This window comes from Ovis aries, chromosome 14 (genome assembly GCF_016772045.2).
Source record: "Ovis aries strain OAR_USU_Benz2616 breed Rambouillet chromosome 14, ARS-UI_Ramb_v3.0, whole genome shotgun sequence".
Lineage (NCBI taxonomy): Eukaryota > Metazoa > Chordata > Mammalia > Artiodactyla > Bovidae > Ovis > Ovis aries.
The window spans coordinates 51,698,222-51,715,771 of record NC_056067.1 but is presented as its reverse complement, the minus strand read 5'-3'; the positions used below and the strand labels follow the sequence as shown (position 1 = coordinate 51,715,771).

General features: G+C 48.0%; 1 long non-coding RNA gene across 2 annotated transcripts; it reads right to left on the bottom strand.

Annotated features, from left to right (window-relative positions):
• Positions 1 to 1,351: 1,351 nt before the first annotated feature.
• On the bottom strand, positions 1,352 to 16,120 carry LOC132657696 (uncharacterized). 2 transcript variants are annotated; one of them, XR_009596217.1, is made up of 8 exons: positions 14,905 to 16,120; positions 10,366 to 10,467; positions 9,930 to 10,076; positions 7,390 to 7,546; positions 4,624 to 4,766; positions 2,373 to 2,483; positions 1,758 to 2,272; positions 1,352 to 1,537 (listed from the first exon to the last, which is right to left on the bottom strand). It is a non-coding gene; the product is annotated as an uncharacterized LOC132657696 (long non-coding RNA). The 2 variants fall into 2 exon arrangements; XR_009596218.1 differs by lacking the exons at positions 1,352 to 1,537; positions 1,758 to 2,272; positions 2,373 to 2,483; positions 4,624 to 4,766 and adding an exon at positions 5,958 to 6,378 and having other exon boundaries at positions 6,706 to 7,546.
• Between the last annotated feature and the right edge of the window lie 1,430 nt (positions 16,121 to 17,550).

The window sequence follows — 17,550 nt, the reverse complement described above, 5'->3', positions numbered from 1 at the left end:
CATCGCCTTAGATTTGCTGACATGCCATACATAACCCTTACTATGTTCTAGAATTATGCTATTCAGTATAGTAGCCACTAGCTGTATGTGGCTCTTGAGCCCCTGCCATGTGGTTGGTTTGGACTGGAATGGGCTATGAGCGTAAAACCCACGTGAAATTTCAAAGACTTAGTAGGAAAAAAATGAATGTAAGATATCTCGTTTATCATTTCTCATGTCATTTGCATGTTGAAATGATAACTGTTGGATAAGTTGGGTTAAAATATATATTATTCGTTTGGTGGAAACCAACACAATTCTGTAAAGCAATTACCCTTCAATTAAAAAATAAATCAATTTAAAGTTAAAAAAGAGAAGCCAGAAGAAAATATATTATTCAATGAATTTCACCTTTTACCTTTTGCATAAGGCTAGGTGAGGTGAGGTGAGGTGAAGTCGCTCAGTCATGTCCGACTCTTTGTGACCCCGTGGACTGTAACCTACTAGGCTTCTCTGTCCATGGGATTCTCCAGGCAAGAATACTGGAGTGGATTGCCATTTCCTTCTCCAAGGAAGGCTAGTACAAGTTTTTAATTTGCATATATGGACATTGTATTTCTTTTGGACAGCACATATCTAGAAGCTGCATGGATTATCTTATTTAATATTCATAACAGATAAGAGACTTTGATTATCAGATGGGGAAATTGAGGCACAGACAAAGAAAGTCCCCTGCCCAGGGTCACCCAGCTCATAAGGGCTAGGATTTGAACCCAAGCAGCCTGGCCCCAGAGTCCTGCTTTCCGCCCTCTACTGCATCACCTCTCTCATGAACTCATTTCATCCTCATCAAACCCTGTGAGGTATGCTTCTAGCATCCCCACTTATCAGAAGAGAAAAATGAGGCTAAAAGAGATGAAGGTGCTTGGGCCACACAGGGTCAATGATGGGACTGGGCTCCCCAAACCCAGGCATGCCTGTATCCCAAACCAGTGTGTTCAGACTCTCTCGTGCACACGTGCTCGCACACAAACACACATCTTACCTGCTTCGGACACCAGGTTCACGTGGATACACTCCGTCTCCCTGCTGGGACACTGCATGTAGAAGGAGGGGCTGCAGGGCCCCGAGTGGCCCCCAGGACATGTAGGGCTGATGTCAGCCGGGAGGGCTCTCAGGACCTCCCAGGGTCTTTCGTGTGCTCACAGGCTCTACTACAGGGGCATGACCTTAATGGGATTTCCCAGGGAGCTGCAGTCAAGGTGGCTTAGGGCAACCTGACTGGTAATGTGGGTTGAGTGCCCACCCTCCTCAATCCAGGGCAAACTCTCCTCCAAAGTCACCCCACCACCTCCTTGGCCTCCCATCTGACCACTTTCTGGTGGCAGCGCACCGAGAGGACTGGGCTCTTGGCAGTTGCCTTGGCAACAGGTGGTGTTGACCCAGAAGCCAAAACCAATGCTGTAGGTCAAGGCAGAGATGGAGTTGTCAGGTGTGCAATCCTTGGAGGCCACACAGGAACCGTTTCTCCAAGCGGCAGAGTTAGTTGCACCTAGGACTGGAAGGATATGGAGGGTGGGTTCATGAGAAGCAAATACGAGCCATCTTCACTCCCCCACCAGGGACTGAACCCACACCTTCACGGGCACCCTCTGCTGTGAAAGTGCTGAGTCCAAATCACTGGACTGCATGGGAATTCCCCAAATCATTGTTAAGTCATGAAGTCTGTCTTTTGATCATTGTGGTAAAAATATGTATATACATAATACAAAATTTACCTTCTTGGCCAGTTTTAAGCGTGCAGTTCAATAGTGTTCACTATGTTACATTGTCGGGTAATACATCTCTAGAGTTTTTCATTTTGCAGAATTGAATCTATCTCCATTCTACTTTCTTTATCCATGATTTTGGCCATTCTAGATACTTCATGTAAGTGGAATTATAGAGTATTTCTCTTCTTGTGTCTGGTAAGTAAGTAAGTCGCTCAGTCGTGTCCGAACTCTTTGCAACCCCATGGACTGTAGCCTACCAGGCTCCTCTGTCCGTGGGATTTTCCAGGCAATAGTACTGGAGTGGATTGCCATTTCCTTCTCCAGCGGATCTTCCCGACCCAGGGATCGAACCCGGGTCTCCTGCATTGTAGACAGACGCTTTACCGGTCTGGTGAAGCTTCTTTATTTTTAGCTGCTTTGCCGTTCAGGAATTCCTATGGCACTGCAGCATCAGGTTTTAAACTCCCATCCTCTGTTGCAACCAACCTCTGTCCTTCATAGCCAGGAAAGCGTTGCCATGGCTGGAATTGAAGCAGCAAACACAGGAGGGCAAGGGGAGGTCTTGGATGTCTTCTGTCCCGCTTCTGCCTGTCCTCCCCCGTCCTGTCCCGGGGCGCTCACCTGTGATGCCCACCGTCTGAAGGCAGTGGTTCCTATCTTCAGTGCAGGGGAGAGGGTTGCAATGGTGGAGGTCTGAGCAGGTGAAGCACGTGCTGCGGACCCTGTAGGGACCTGGGGGGAGAGGAAGATGAGCTGGCTGGAGGATGTGTGTGCGCGTGCACACGCGTGTGTCAGTTTCTGGGCGCACAGCTATATGCTAGTGACGGTGCTGTGTGGATGCACTTCTGTGATGATGCAGTTTGTGTGTCTGAGCATCCAGGCCTGTTTCTCTGTGCACACGTGGTCATGTGGCTGTACATGCATCTGTTGCCCTCTGTGTGTTCTGGAATTGTCTGAAGAAAGGTAGGAATGTTTGTGTGTCTGCTTTCGTGAGCCCCTCTGTGTGTGGGTGTCTATGTGCATTTTTGTGTTTCTGTGTCTATGTTGCTGTGGTTGTTTAGTCGCTAAGTCGAGCCTGACATTTTGCAGTCCTATGGACTGTAACCCCCCAGGCTCCTCCGTCCATGGGATCGCCCAGTCAAGAATACAAGAGTGGGTTGCCATTTCCTTCTCCAGAGGATCTTCCCCACCAAGGAATCGGACCCCATCTCCTGCATTGTTAGGCAGATTCTTTACCACTGAGCCACCTGGGAAGCCCATGTGTCTGTGTAGGAGGCTGGTCTAGGGAGTGTGTGTTTCCAGCAAGGTTTAGGGTGCTTGGATATACATGTTGGTGCACAGATGTGTCGGAGAAGGCGATGGCACCCCGCTCCAGTACTCTTGCCTGGAAAATCCCATGGACAGAGGAGCCTGGTAGGCTGCGGTCCATGGGGTCACGAAGAGTTGGACACGACTCAGCGACTTCCCTTTCACTTTTCACTTCCATGCATTGGAGAAGGAAATGGCAACCCACTCCAATGTTCTTGCCTGGAGAATCCCAGGGACGGGGGAGCCTGGTGGGCTGCCGTCTATGGGGTCGCACAGAGTCGGACACAACTGAAGCGACTTAGCAGCAGCAGCAGCAGCAGCAGCAGCACAGATGTGTATGTTAGCTAAGTGTTTCAGTGTGTGAGTATATTTTGTACTTTCGTGTATTAATATTTGTGTGTTTGTACCTGTCTCTTTCCCAGTCCATGTGCTTGGATCTGACAACTAACCTTCATCTGTGTGTGTCCCTGCATACATGTGTCATATATCCACAAGGACTGTACCCACAAAAATTCCATGCTCCATCTCCCAGGTGTCAGTAATCCTAGTTTGCCCTTTTCCTCTTTCCACGTTGTAAATTTTAGCTCTCAAGCCTACCATTTTTTTCTTCATCGTCATCATTCATTTAATCCTCTGATTAGTTTTGAAAAGTAAACTGCCTAACAGCTGGTAATCTGAGATAGTAAAGGTGAGAATGTTCCTGCTTTGCCTGTAAATTCAGCAAACATATCTTCTTTATCACAGGACTGTCTTTGCTGTGCAGGTTCTAACAAGAGTATTTTCTATGCCCCCAGGGCTGAGGGGACACTGAATCCAGGTTTGAAAATTACCTTTGCTCCTCTGAAAAGTCTATAATTCTGCTCAGCTGTCACTTAAAAACCTGTTGCTGGGACTTTGCTGCTGGTCCAATGGCTTAGATTCCACTCTCCCAATCTGGGGGGCCCGGGATTTCATCCCTGGTCAGGGAACTAGACCCCACATGCTGCAACTAAAGATCCTGAATGCTGTAGCTAAGACCTGGCACAGCCAAATAAATTAAATAGATATTTTACCAAAAAACCCACAACTGTTAACCTGGTAAATACTATCTCAATTAACATCTCTCTTTTCTGGAAGACAAAGACTATTGTGAGTGTTCTTTGGTAAGCCAAAAGAAGGCTGTTGTCAAATCTGTCTTCTTTCACAAGCCAGGAAGTGAAGAAAATGAAAAGACCATCAGATTTCTTCCAGACCGAGTTTAGATCTCAAATCTCAGTTACACAACAGGATGTTCTCGTTTTGACGTAGGGCTCCTCTGCAGGTGTGTTTTGGGTGCTAGGATGTAAATGCAGATGGTCTGTGGATGTGTGCCAATAGGATTTTCTGCATCCCGGTGTCAGGTGGTGTGAGTGCGTCTGTGTGCATCTGTGTGAGCTCGCACCTGCGCACATACAAGTAATTGCAATTTCTGGGAGCTTGATGGTAGGGAGAGGGGATACTTGGGAACACATAAGATCAGGAAGGGTATTAGGGACCCAGAGAGGGCAAAGAGGGTAGAGTCTCAGGAAGTCAGTGTTCAAAGCACCTGGCTGGGTGGTAGGAGTCACACAGCCGCATTCAGGCTTGGTGATGAGATGAAATCCAGATGCTTCCGGGCCCAGAGTAGTGTTCGCTTGCAGGTGGCAGATCTCTGGTGTAGCACAGCCTTTCAGGGTTTGGGGGGGGTCCCTGCAGAAACAAGGTAAACTGGCAGGGGAGGCTCAGAGCTTGAGTCTTCTCACCTTGATGTCTGTCTTTCTCTGTGTGAAAGTTTCCAGCTCTCTTGATTGTTCTGTATGATTCATTATCAAATCTATCTGGTCATTTCTTACAACCTCTTGTTGCCCACTCATTTGAAGGATTCTAACTTTATTCCTTCATATATGTCACGTATAACTACACCATGTTCTGTGGCTGCTAATTATAATAGCTGAGTTCCTTGTGGACCTATATCCGCTATTTGTTGCCGCTGCTATCATTCATGGTGGTTTGTTTCCTTGTGCGTTTCATGGGCTCTGGATTGGGAGTTCACATGGGGTTGATGTCATCTGTGGGAGTCCTGGGGGCTTTTCCCTGGAGAGGATTTGCCTTTGCTTATACTGAGATCAACTGGCCTGTGCTTTGTCAGATAAGTCAGATCAGCTGACTCACTGGAAAAGACCCTGATGCTAGGAAAGATCGAGGGCAAGAGGAGAAGAGGAAGACGTGATGAGATGGTTGGATGGCATTATCAACTCAATGGTCATGAGTCTGAGCAAACTCTGGGAAACAGTGAAGGACAGGGAAGCCTGGCGTGCTGCAGTCCATGGGGTCACAAAGAGTCAGACAGGACTTAGCAACTGAACAACAAAATACTGAGAGCTAGGGGTTCTACCAACCTGGGATCATTTCAGCTTCCTTCCAAGATCCCTGACTTACATAGGGGTTACACAGTCAGTTCTCCAACCATGCTGTGGACCCAAGATCTAGTCACTTAAAGCAGGCTTTTTTTTTGCCCACACTGAGAAGCATGTGGGATCTTAGTTCCCTGACCAGGGATCGAACCCACACCTCCTGCACTGGAAGGTGAGGTCTTAAACATAGAACCACCAAGGAAGTCCGTTAAAGCAGGCTGTTATAAGTATTTGCTCTCAGGACCACTGTGCATTACATGTTCACTCACTGATCTTCTGATTTCTGCTCACATTTTAGTTTTCTTTGGGGACCCTTGGAAATCTCCCTCAAGCTCCCAAAATCATGGCAAAACTTTTGTACAGCATCTAGTTCATCTGTGAACAGTGGAACCAAGGGGGATGGGTGGTGGGAGCAATCCATCCTGGAAGCAGGCTAAAAGATTAGAGTGTATTGCCTGCGGAGCAGTTAAAAACAATAAAACCAACCGAAAGTCAGTCTGCTTTTTATTATCATCATATACCAGCATTTCTAAACAGTGGTAGTGACAAATACCTCTCTCCACCAGAGCAGACCCCTCCTACCATTCTCGTTCCTCTCACGCCCACCCTCCGAGCATGCCACTGTTAACAGAAAGACCCTGCAGAGCATCCAGTCCACCAGACTGCTAGCAGCAGAAGCCCAGACCACTTCTCTCTCTGACTCTTCACAGGTAATCTAGTCTCCGATCACTGTGGTTGTGTTCCAAGCCTTTTGTTCAAAAAGCCTCTGCTCCAGCCCTGTGCAAACACGTGATGATTTAAAAATCCACCTGCAGGGATTTCCCTGGAGGTCTGGTGGTTAAGACTCCACCTTTCAACGCAGAGGATGCTGTTTCAGTCTCCGATGGAGGAGCTAAGATTCCACATGCCTTGTTGCCAAAAGACCAAAACATAAAACAGAAGAGATATTGTAACAAATTCAATAAAGACTTTTTAAAAAATGGTACACATTAAAAAAAAAAATCTTCCCTGGGGTAGGAAATGGCAACCCACTCCAGTATTCATGCTTGGAGAAGCCCATGGACAGAGGAGCCTGGCAGGCTACACAGTCCATAGGGTCGCAAAGAATCAAACACAACTAAAGCGTCTTAGCACGCATATCTAAGGCTTAATAATAATAAACTTATTTTTTACCTTAAAAAATAAAATAAATAAAACGTGCAAATTCTTTAAGACCAATAGGTCAGGGTCTATACCTCCTCTCCAACGAAACCAGATGGACTTCTGTGATGATTTCAATCAATAAAACACAGAAGACACGACAGGGTGTGAATTCCAAGGCTAGGTCATAAAAGACCATGCAGCTGCCACCTTGTTTGCTGGAATACTTGCTCTTGAACTCTTCGGCTGCCATGTAAAGATGGCGGCGGCCATGATGTGAGGAAGCCCAGTGAAGAGAAACCACACAGAGAAGCTTTGAGATTACATGGAGAGAGAGGTGGGCCAACCAGCCCCAACCGCTGCCTCGTTTGCGGCATTAATCAATCTATTGGAGCTCCAGCCACTGTATAAAAAGCCCCAAGGCAGCCACGACGTAAGGAACGCCAATGTAACCAATGTGGAGAGAACACATGGAAAAGCCCAGATTCTGCACATACGAGATGCTCACTAAGCCCCTAGCTGCCCCTCAGTGTCAGCTCCAGCAGCCCTCTAGCTGTATCTATATGAGAGAACAGAACTTTCCAGATGAGCTTTTCCTGAATTCCCAACCTACAGAAACCATAAGAGTTAATAAAATGATTGTTTTAAGACACTACAGCTAAGAGACGTTTAAGTAGCAATAAATAACCAGAACACACGTGCAAATGACCCTCCACACTGGTTTGTGCAGATAGCGTGGAGGCCAGCCAGGCAGCTGACCTCCTGAAGGGAACCCTTACCTCCATGCCATGTCCCACTGAGGGTGAAGCACACCGTCTGGTTTCCAGTGCAGTTCATGACCGAAAGGGAGTCACACAGGCCCAGCTTATTCCTGGGAGAGTAGTGGCACTGCACCCCGTTGGGCTGGGCTTTGGGTCTTGCTTCTGGTGGGAGTGGCTGTAATAAGAGTGAGATGGGGCTGAGGGAGACCCCCCCGTTCACCCCCCTTTCCCCACCTTCAGTTCTTGCTTCTTCCACCCATCACAATCTTCCTCCAAAGTGAGACCAGTCTGGTCTGAGACACCTCCTCCTGGTCCTTGAAGACTGATTCCAAGGAGCAGTGAACAGAATCAAAGGTGGAGTTGGCCCCATGCTTTCCATTTGTCCTAAGGAAACCTTCATGCTGAAGTCCAAGGGTTCTTTCATTCATCCCACAAACATTTCTTGAGCACCTACCCTGTGCCAGGCCCTGTTTTCAAGACATTGGCCACACAGACAAAAGCCCTCCCTCTAAGACCCCAAATTCCAAATGTGATGAAAAGGTGATGCTGTTATTTTAGATTTTAAAATATTGTGGCGTTTTACAAAAGAGTAGTTCACCACCATCTGGTTAATTCCAGGTTCTCCACCATCTGATTAGTGTTCAGAGCTTTCTTAGAGATCTGAAGCATTGAAGAGGAAGCTATTTAAGCATATTTTTTTTCCTTAGTCAAAACAGCCACAGATTGTTTTAACATGGGTTTATAGTGAAACATTGGCAGATACAGAAAAGTAGAGAACTGTGCTGATTAATAGATGGCTTCTCTCTATACGTGGTTATTAAATACTTAAACTGTGGGTGGTTCCCCTTGGGATGTGCTCTGAGTATAAAACACACCCTAGAGGGTGTGTTTTCAGAGGTTTCATTTGGGAAAAGAAAGTAAAAATATCTCATTAATAATTATATATTGACTATCACCATGTTGAAATAATAGCTTGGATATGGTACCTGAAGATCTATTCTTAAAATTAATTTCGCCTGCTTCTTCCTCCTTTTGAATGTGGCTACTAGAAAAGCTTTCATTCTCGGTATGGCTCACAGTTTATTTCTACAGACAGCTATGGGCATCTCGCATGCGTGTATGCTAAATCACTTCAAAGGCCAGTTGTATCTGGCCCTTTGAGACCCCATGGACTGTAGCCCGCAAGGCTTCTCTGTCCATGGGGATTCTCCAGGCAAGAATACTGGAGTGGGTATCCATGTCCTCCTCCAGGGGGGTCTTCCCAACCCAGGAATTGAACCCAGATCTCCCGAATTGCAGGCGAATTCTTTACTATCTGAACCACCAGGGAAGCCCTACCAAGGACAATTACTCCAGTACCCCTGAAACTAACACAACATTGTAAATTAACTATACTGCAATATAAAATGAAATATAAAAATATTAAAAAAAACTTAAAGAGCAATAAAGTAAAAATATGGACTTCTCAGGTGGTCCAGTGGTTAAGACTCCATGCTGCCAATGCAGAGGGTGTGGGTTCGATCCCTGGTCAGGGAATTAAGATTCCACGTGTCATGTAGCGTGGCCAAAAGATAAAAATTAAATTAAGATTACCAGTAGAAGAATCCAAAAAAGAACAGATATATGTGTACGTATGACTGAATCACTTTGTTATTCATCTGAGATTAACACAACGTTGTAAATCCAACATAAAATTTAAACATTTTAAAGGAACAAAAAAATAAGATAAAAATGATCAGTAGAAGAATCTGGAAAAGCATGGATATGTGTATATGCTTATTTTGAAATTTAAAAGAATGAAAAAAATGAGACAGTTGCTCCAAGTATTCTAAAGTAGTCTCTGCAACATTTCTTTACACATAGGAGCTTTGTCTGATGCGGTGATACTCCTAACTGACAATTTATATGCTGACTAGCACACCCCGCTCTCAGCTCAGACCTGGATGTTGTATTTGGCTGATGTGCACAGTTTAGGAGGGGGGAAGTCCCAGGGGTCTGGACGGATGGCTAGTAGCACCAAGTGTGGAGCTGTCTAGAGTCTCCTCACTGATACGCCTGCCAAATTCAAAACTCCTTCTCTGGGAAAAACAGCCAAGCAACAAAAAGTGATCTTTATCACCGTTCAGAGCCAAGTTTGGAAAAAGCCAGTGAGGAGATGCTCACTGTCAAGGTTGAGCAAGTGCAAAGTCAGCACCAGAAAATGAGCATTTCCCCTTACCCTAGACCAGAGCCCATCACCAATCATGACATATCTTGTTCTGTTAGACTAGCCTTCAGGCAACCCCTCTCCCAAGGAGAAAGAAGAGTCTGGGGCTTCTGTTAGGCGCCACCCCCTCCCCCCACAATAACTCCATAAGTATAGCTACAATTTATAGAATGTCTACTCTGTGTCAGCTTTGCAACGTCTGCCACTCTGGCACAAATTATTGCACACCCATTTTCCAGATGAGAAAACTGAGGTTCTTTTGTCCCAATCAGCCAGGCAGAGCTGGAGACTAAGGCCAAGTTCCCATGACACCCCAGCAGGATGTGTGGCCCCCAGGGCCTGGCCAACAGACCTTGTGGGGTAACACTGCTGCAGTTGTCTTCACAACAGGCTGTGTGGATCCAGAGACTCAAGCCAGGACCGTAGGTCAAGGAGTAGACAGCTTCTCGACAGTCCCCAGGGGCCACGCAGGACCCGTTCTTGATGATAGTCCCATTTGCTGGTGACAGAAATTGAGGATGGGAAGTTAGAGACCTCCCTGCCCCAAAGTCCTCCGGGACCTCTGCCCCCTCTGCAGCAATCCCCACAGATCAGTCTGGGGCTTCAGATGGTGTTGAGACCACCCCCCCAATCCCCACCTCCCCACTGCCATCCCAGCAGCCCTGAGCTAGCTGAGCTACGAGGTATGACCAGAGGGGGCTGGTCCAGGCCACTCTCCTCCAACCTCTGCCCACCCACTTTGTCCATCCTCCCTACCCACCCCCGACCCCGGCCGGCCCATCCCCCACCCAGCTGCAACTGGCTAAGCCAGCAGGAGTCCTGGGCCGGAGGACAGGTTTTCTCCGTGCAGTTTCCCAGCAAAGGGCAGACTGGACACGTCTTGGCAGTCCCTGTGGGGAGAGAGGGGTGATTATACCTTGAGATTTGAGAAGGAGGAAGGGAGAACACACACACTTACTCACACGCAGACACCCAAGTCAAGAGCTAAGAGGGACTTCCCTGGCGGTCCAGTGACTAAGATTCTGTGCTTCCAATAGAGCTAATGGTGGTGGGAGGGCTGCTGGGAGAAGATCAACGAACGTTTTCCTGGTGGTGGGTGAATGGCATTCCAGGTGGGTGAAACATTGCAGGCAACGGTTGGGAGCTGAAATCAGCATCTCCAAGCTGGAGCTTAGGACAGTCTGCATGTAACCTACCAATTCTCACCATGGAACTCTTTCTCCAAACATCTCCCCCTCTCCCCCACCAAGTCCAGAACTGAGCAGATAAGAGAGTCATTTCCTGAACTTCCCGTGTGGTCCAGTGGTTAAGAATCCACCTGTCAATGCAGGGGACATGGGTTCTATCCCTGGTCTGGGAAGATCCCACATGCCATGCAGCAACTAAGCCCGTGTGCCACAGCTACTGAGCCTGTGCTCTAGTGCCGGGGAGCCGAAACTACTGAAGTCCTGACACCCCAGAGCCCGTGCCACCCAGACCTTGTGGGGTAACACTGCTCGTGCCACCCAAGGGAAGCCACCACAGTGAAAAGCCTGCACACCGCAGTATGAGAGTAGCCAGCCCCACTACTCTCCCGCAGCAGCCAAGTGAAAAGTGAAGTCGCTCAGTCGTGTCCGACTCTCTGCAACCCTGTGGACTGTAGCCCACCAGGCTCCTCCGTCCATGGGATTCTCCAGGCAAGAGTACTAGAGTGGGGTGCCATTGCCTTCTCCAGGGAATCTTCCCAACCCAGGGATCAAACCCTGGTCTCCCACATTGCAGGCAGATTCTTTACCCTCTGAATCACCAGGGAAGATCTATCCTGAACCAAAGGTAGCAGAATCATAAGCAGAGGGAAGATAGTCAGGTGAGGTAAAGGAATAATAAATTATTATTAATAACTCACCTTCAGGCAAGGCCACTTATGGCCTGATGTTGTTCTAAGTTCTTAAAAATCTCTTCAAACAAAAATTTTTGTAAGTTTAGAATTATGTTTTATTTGGGGTATTCCTGAGGTCTTAAGCCCAAGATACAGTCTCTTAGATAGCTCTGAGGGACTGTTCCAAAAATGTAAGGGAGGAGTTTTCTGGAATATAGTACAGTATAGGAGTTTTTGCAAAAACAAACAAACAAAAAAAACAGATAGTTGAACACCAAAAAGTTACTATTAAAGAAAACCCAGAAGTATCAAGTTATTTAATTTTGCACTTTTCTATCCCCTCTAACACAGTAGTTCAGTGAATGCCCTGCCCCCAAGAGCCCCCCCGAGGCAGAGTCACTATCATCCTCATTTCACAGATAGGGGAACCAAGGCATAGAGAGGTTAAGTGGCTTGCTCAAGGTCACACAGCTAAGAAGTGGCAATGCCAGGATTTGAGCCCAGGCAGCCTGGCTCCAGAACTACGCTCTCAAACACCCCATCCAGCTGCCTCTGCCGAACAAAAAGCCAAGATACAAGAAGCTGGCACTGGGACTCCCGTCACCCCCTCCCTCTCCGAGGAACCGCACACAGTGCAGCTTGCCTTCTGGGATTGCCAGAGCTCCCAGGAGCACTAGAAGGGGGAGGAGCGGGAACATGATCCTGGCTGGAGAGGAGGAAGAAGGACCAAGGTGCCCTGGCCTTTTATTCAAGGGCCTTGTCTAGGCTGTCAGCCCCGGAAGAGGGAGAGCAAATAGGCTGGGCAGATAGAGTCCCACCTGCCAAGCTGGCCACTGGGAGCCGGGGAGGGGCCTAGAGAGCTTGGAGATGGGGAAACTGAGTCCTGAGGGGCCTGCGGGACAAGCCAGAGGCTATTCAGTGAAGCCAAAGAAGGACAGTTGGCCTGTTTTTGTTGTTTTTTGTTTTCTTCTTTCCTTTTTTGTCCTTTTTTTCCTCCTCCAACCTTTTTTTGTTTGTTTTTTTTTTGGCATGTTACTGCTATTAATATTATTACTAATAGGTTTGCTGGTCATTTTATGGGAGACGTTAACTCACTGGATCCTTCTAATAATCCTACAAGCCATTATCATTAACCCTAGGAGGCATATTCCAAAATATTTGACCAGGGACTTCCCTGGTGGTCCAGCAGTTAAGAATCTACCTGGCTGTGCAGGGGACACAGGTTCAATCCCTGGTCAGGGAACTAAGATCCCACGTGCTGAGGAGCCACTGAGCCCACATGCCTCAGCTAAGACCCAACACAGCCAAATAAAAAATAAATAAATATCTTTTAAAAATATTTGACTGTCAGTCCAGGGCAGGCTCTGCAGCAGTAACAATTCAGCCCCATTACTAGAGCGCTATCCTGGTTCCCTTCACCAACCTGGTGATTCTGTTTTAGTTAGTAGAACTTGGGGGTGTCTAGGAAGACCCAGATACACCACGAGTTGGGGAGCAGCCAGGGTCTTGGAAGAGCAGATTTCTACCAACCAAATCTGGTTAAAGTCTCAATATTTCAACAGTTGGTACGGTTGCAATCAGCCCTGAGTTTCCCCATTTTACAGAGAAGGAAACTAAAGCTCAGAACAGTCCAGGCCCTTGTTCGAGGCCACAAGGTGAGGATTCTGGCACAACCAGGATTTGAACCCAGGCCCCACTGACTTGACTGTTGGGCTCCACCAAGAGGGGAGAGGGAAGACAGCGCGCCCCTCCTGACGAGGCCCACATTGCTCTCTTGCCCTCACCTCTGCAGAAAGGCTTGATTTGCATATCTGCTCAATGGGAATAAGATCCATCTCAACCACCACAAAGGGCCTTTCAGTCCCAGTGCTTGGAATGTCTCTTCACCAGCTTTGAGTCCCACCTGCCTCTCCTTTGAGAAGTAACTCTGGGGCTGCCCCTTCCCTCTCGTTTGGGGCCTTGGTATGTTGAACACTGAGGTCCATTTCTTTCACCTCTGAAACCCTTATGATTTGAAATCAGAATTGATCATCTTCAACGGGCAGTTCCATCTTCCTGCAAGCTCTGGCTCTGACCCCTGCCCTACCCCCAGGATCTATATCAGGTGTTAGGAAACCACAGCTTGGCTGACACTTCACAGGAAGGATTAGACCCTCAGGGCTCCACCAGTCCCTAAGCAGATAAGAAGAGAGATATATCACTGCCCTGGTGACACTAAAGTGGGATCAACCCAGGGCCCTCAGGAAAGGCTCTGTTGGCTACATTCCTGTACAGGTGATGTACACTAGCGATGCTCAGGCTTCAAGGAAACCACATGCCAAGGAGGGTGAGCACTGAGGAATCAGAAGGCCAGGGTTCAGGTTCCAGTTCTGCCTCCTCAAGCGGGATAATCTTGGACATTTCACACCCCTGAGTCTCAGTATTCTCATTTGTCAAAGAGCGCACGTAGGAGGGCTTATGTCATAGGGCTGCCGTGAGGATAAAATGAGCTGATGCATCAGAGAAGAACGCTGAGGACAACAGGTGCTCGATGGTATCATCGCCTCATCATCTGCTCCCCATTGTAACCGTCATCTTCTGGCAGTGGGCCTGGCAAGGCTGGCGTTGGGCTCCCCTCTTGGCTCAGAGGAGAGATCCCAGCAGAGAGAAAGGACCAGTCCAAGGTCACTCCACAGGCCTTGCTGGGCTTTCCAGGCTCCAGGGCGGGGCCCTCAATCAGGGTGTAGAGTCAAGGAGCCCACTTGGGAAGGTACCAGTCCTAAAGAGAAAGGCAGGAGGCTGGGGTGGGGTGGTGTCTCTTCTCTCCATGGGATGGGATGCTGTGGCAAAGACGAGTCTAGGGAGGAGGCCACCTCCTTCCCAGGTGGATCCCCAGCCTCTTGGTTCAGGAGAGGTGGGAAGAAGGGAGAACAGTCCCCAGGGAGCCTGGGGTTCTTGGAGGAGGGAGCAGCTCCTGGTGCTTCGTGAGTAGCAGCCAGTCTCCTCAAAGGTTAGCTGATAACTGAGGCTGAGTAAACAGGTCGAGGTTTTCTGAGTAAAGATTGTGAAGGGCAGGGAAATGTCCCTTCCATGTCTCCCTGCCCTTAATTTAAAACCTGGAGGTGGGGGACCTCAGGGCAATTCTCTAATGCATGTCCAAGCAAATATTCCCAGGGAGCTGAGTGATAAAGAATCCTCCTGCCAAAGCAGGAGATGCAGGTTCAATCCCTGGGTTGGGAAGATGCCCTGGAGGAGGAAATGGCAACCCATTCCAGTATTCTTGCCTGGAAAGCACCACAGAGAAGCCTGGCAGGCTATAGTCCGGGAGGTCATAAAGAATTGGACACAAATGAGCACGCACCCACCCCCCTTTTATAGACAAACAACAGTATATGATACACACAATTCTGCCCCTAGATTTTTCCAACTGACAATCAGGTAACCTGAATTACATAATTTCCTCTGTCTTTTTCCTGGTGGATAAGCATACCTCTTGTACTGCTGCTGCTGCTGCTGAGTCGCTTCAGTCGTGTCCGACTCTGTGCGACCCCATAGACGGCAGCCCACCAGGCTCCCCCATCCCTGGGACTCTCCAGGCAAGAACACTGGACTGGGTTGCCATTTCCTTCTCCATACCTCTTGTACAGTTTGGTACAAACCTCTTGTACAGTTCACTGTAATTACAAACGGCTGCGGTGAAAAACATAGGTGCAGAGTTCCACGTTCCCAGAAGCGGTGAAGTGTTTTTGCAACATCAGGAACGTTTTCTACATTTGTAAATTTCACAGCGATTGCCAAACGCCCGTCTGTTTACACTCCTGTCAGTAGTGTGGGGAGTGCCCATTTCCCCATAGACTCCCTAGCTTTGTGCATCATCCAGGTGTTTTATTTTTGCCGACCTTAGGAGAAAGGGGCGTGGCAGGACACCATCCTGTGTGTGCTCAGCTGCATCCGACTCTTTTGCAGCCCCATGGACTGTATGCAGCCCACCAGGCTCCTCTGTCCATGGGACTCTCCAGGCAAGAATACTGGAGTAGGTGACCATTTCCTCCTCCAGAGGATCTTCCCTACCTGGGGATTGAACCCCCATCTCCTGCATTGGCAGGCAGATTCTTAACCACTGGATTCTTAACCACTGGATTACCGGGGGGGTTTTGCCATTGCGTGTCTTCTTCCATCCTTTCCTAATTTTTTGTCAGTTCACAGGAGCTATATCCATGTCCTGTGGCTGCCACAGCAAAGTACCACAAACTGTGTGACTCGAAAGAGCAGAAATGTATTATCTTGCAATCTAGAGGCTGGAAGTCCAAAATGGAGGTGTTAACAGGACAGTGCTCTCTCCGCAACCAGTCAGGGGATCCTTTCTTGCCTCTTGGCAGCTTCTAGTGATTTGCTAGAAGTCTTTGGCTGGCAGTTTATATCTCCAATCTCTGCTCTCAGCGTCACATGGGTCTTCTCCCTGAGTCTCTGTTGTCACCTGACCACCTTCTTATAAAGACGTCATTCACATTGGATTAGGGGACCACCCTACTCTACTACGGGTCTTCTCTGGTGGCTCAGATAGTAAGGAATCTGCCTACAATGCCGGAGACCCAGGTTCAACACCTGAGTCAGGAAGATCCCATGGAGAAGGGAATGGCTACCCACTCCAGTATCTCTTGCTTGGAGAAATCCATGCATGATCAGAAGAGCCTGGTGGGCGACAGTCCATGAGGTCGAAAGGAGTTGGACACGACCGAGTGACTGACACTTTTATTTTTCCTCTCCACTCTGACCTCATCTTAACTCATTACATCAGCAACAACATCCTTGTTTCCAAATAAGGTCACATTCTGAGTACAGGGAGTTAGAACTTCAGCATATCTTTTTCCTTGTTTGCTTCTTCTTTTTTTTTTTTTTTAAATAGGCACACCCTTCAGCCCCTGATTGGAGCTTTTAATCTATTAGCAATATTAACTCTCAGATCACAATGATTATTTCTGCTACTGTTGCCTAAGTGGGGAAACGTAAGCTGCTAAGAGCTAGAGGTAGGAAAATCTTTCATTGCACAAACGCAGCAAATGTTTTTCCTCTGGCTCCCATCCTCTCTCCAAGCCACTGTAATGTCATGAAATCAGGGGGAAGCGTGGCAAAGAGGACTAATGGAGGATGGTCTGGAAAGAGGCTGGGGGCTCCCTGCCCCTGGTTCTTGCCCCACCAGGACAGCACAGTAGTTACCCAAACCCAGTATGGTAGTTTTAAGTGTGAGCCGCAGAGCCTTGGGTCCAGATCCTGACTCTGTACTTCCAAGTCATCAAAGGCAGGTAACTTAACCTCTCACATGTGCCCAGTCCCTAAGTCATGCCCCACTCTTTGCAACCCTGCAGACTGTAGCTCACCAGGCGCCTTTGTCCATGGGATTCTCCAGGCAAGAATACTAGAGTGGGTTGCTATTTCCTCTTCCAGGGGATCTTCTAGACCTCCAGCAGCTCTAATCCACGTCTCTGTCTCCTGCATTGCGGGTGGATTTTTTTTTTTACCACTGAGCCACCTGGGAAGTCCAATAACCTCTGGTATTCATTTGCTATTGTTGCCATAATAAATTACCACCAACATACTGCTTTAAAGCAAAAGGAATATATTCTCTTACAGCACAGGAGGTTGAAAGTCTGAAATGAGTTTTTTTTTTACATGTAATTACACATTTATATATTCATTTATATTTATTTATACGTTATATATTTTATTTATGGACTGCGCTGGGTCTTAGTTGCAGCATGCAGGATCTTTAGTTGCAGGATACAGGATCTAGTTCCCTGACCGGGGTTGGAAACAGGGCTGCCTGCATTGGGAAGGCAGGCTTAGCCACTGGACCACATAAGAAATCCTTGAAATGAGTCCTAAGGGGTCCAAACCAAGGGGTTAGCAGGATGGCACTCCCTCCAGAAACTGTAGGGGCTCAGTGATCACTTTGCCTGTTTTTTAGTAGCGAGAGCAGCCCCTCTTCGATTCCTTGGTTTGTGGCCCCTTCCTCCATCTTCAAAGCCAGCAGCAAAACGTCTTCTTTCTCTGACCCCAGTTTCCTTCACTCTGTCTGTAGTCGCCTGCCTCCCCTGCCCCCCCTCTATGTTGACACTTGTGGTTACACGTAGGACCC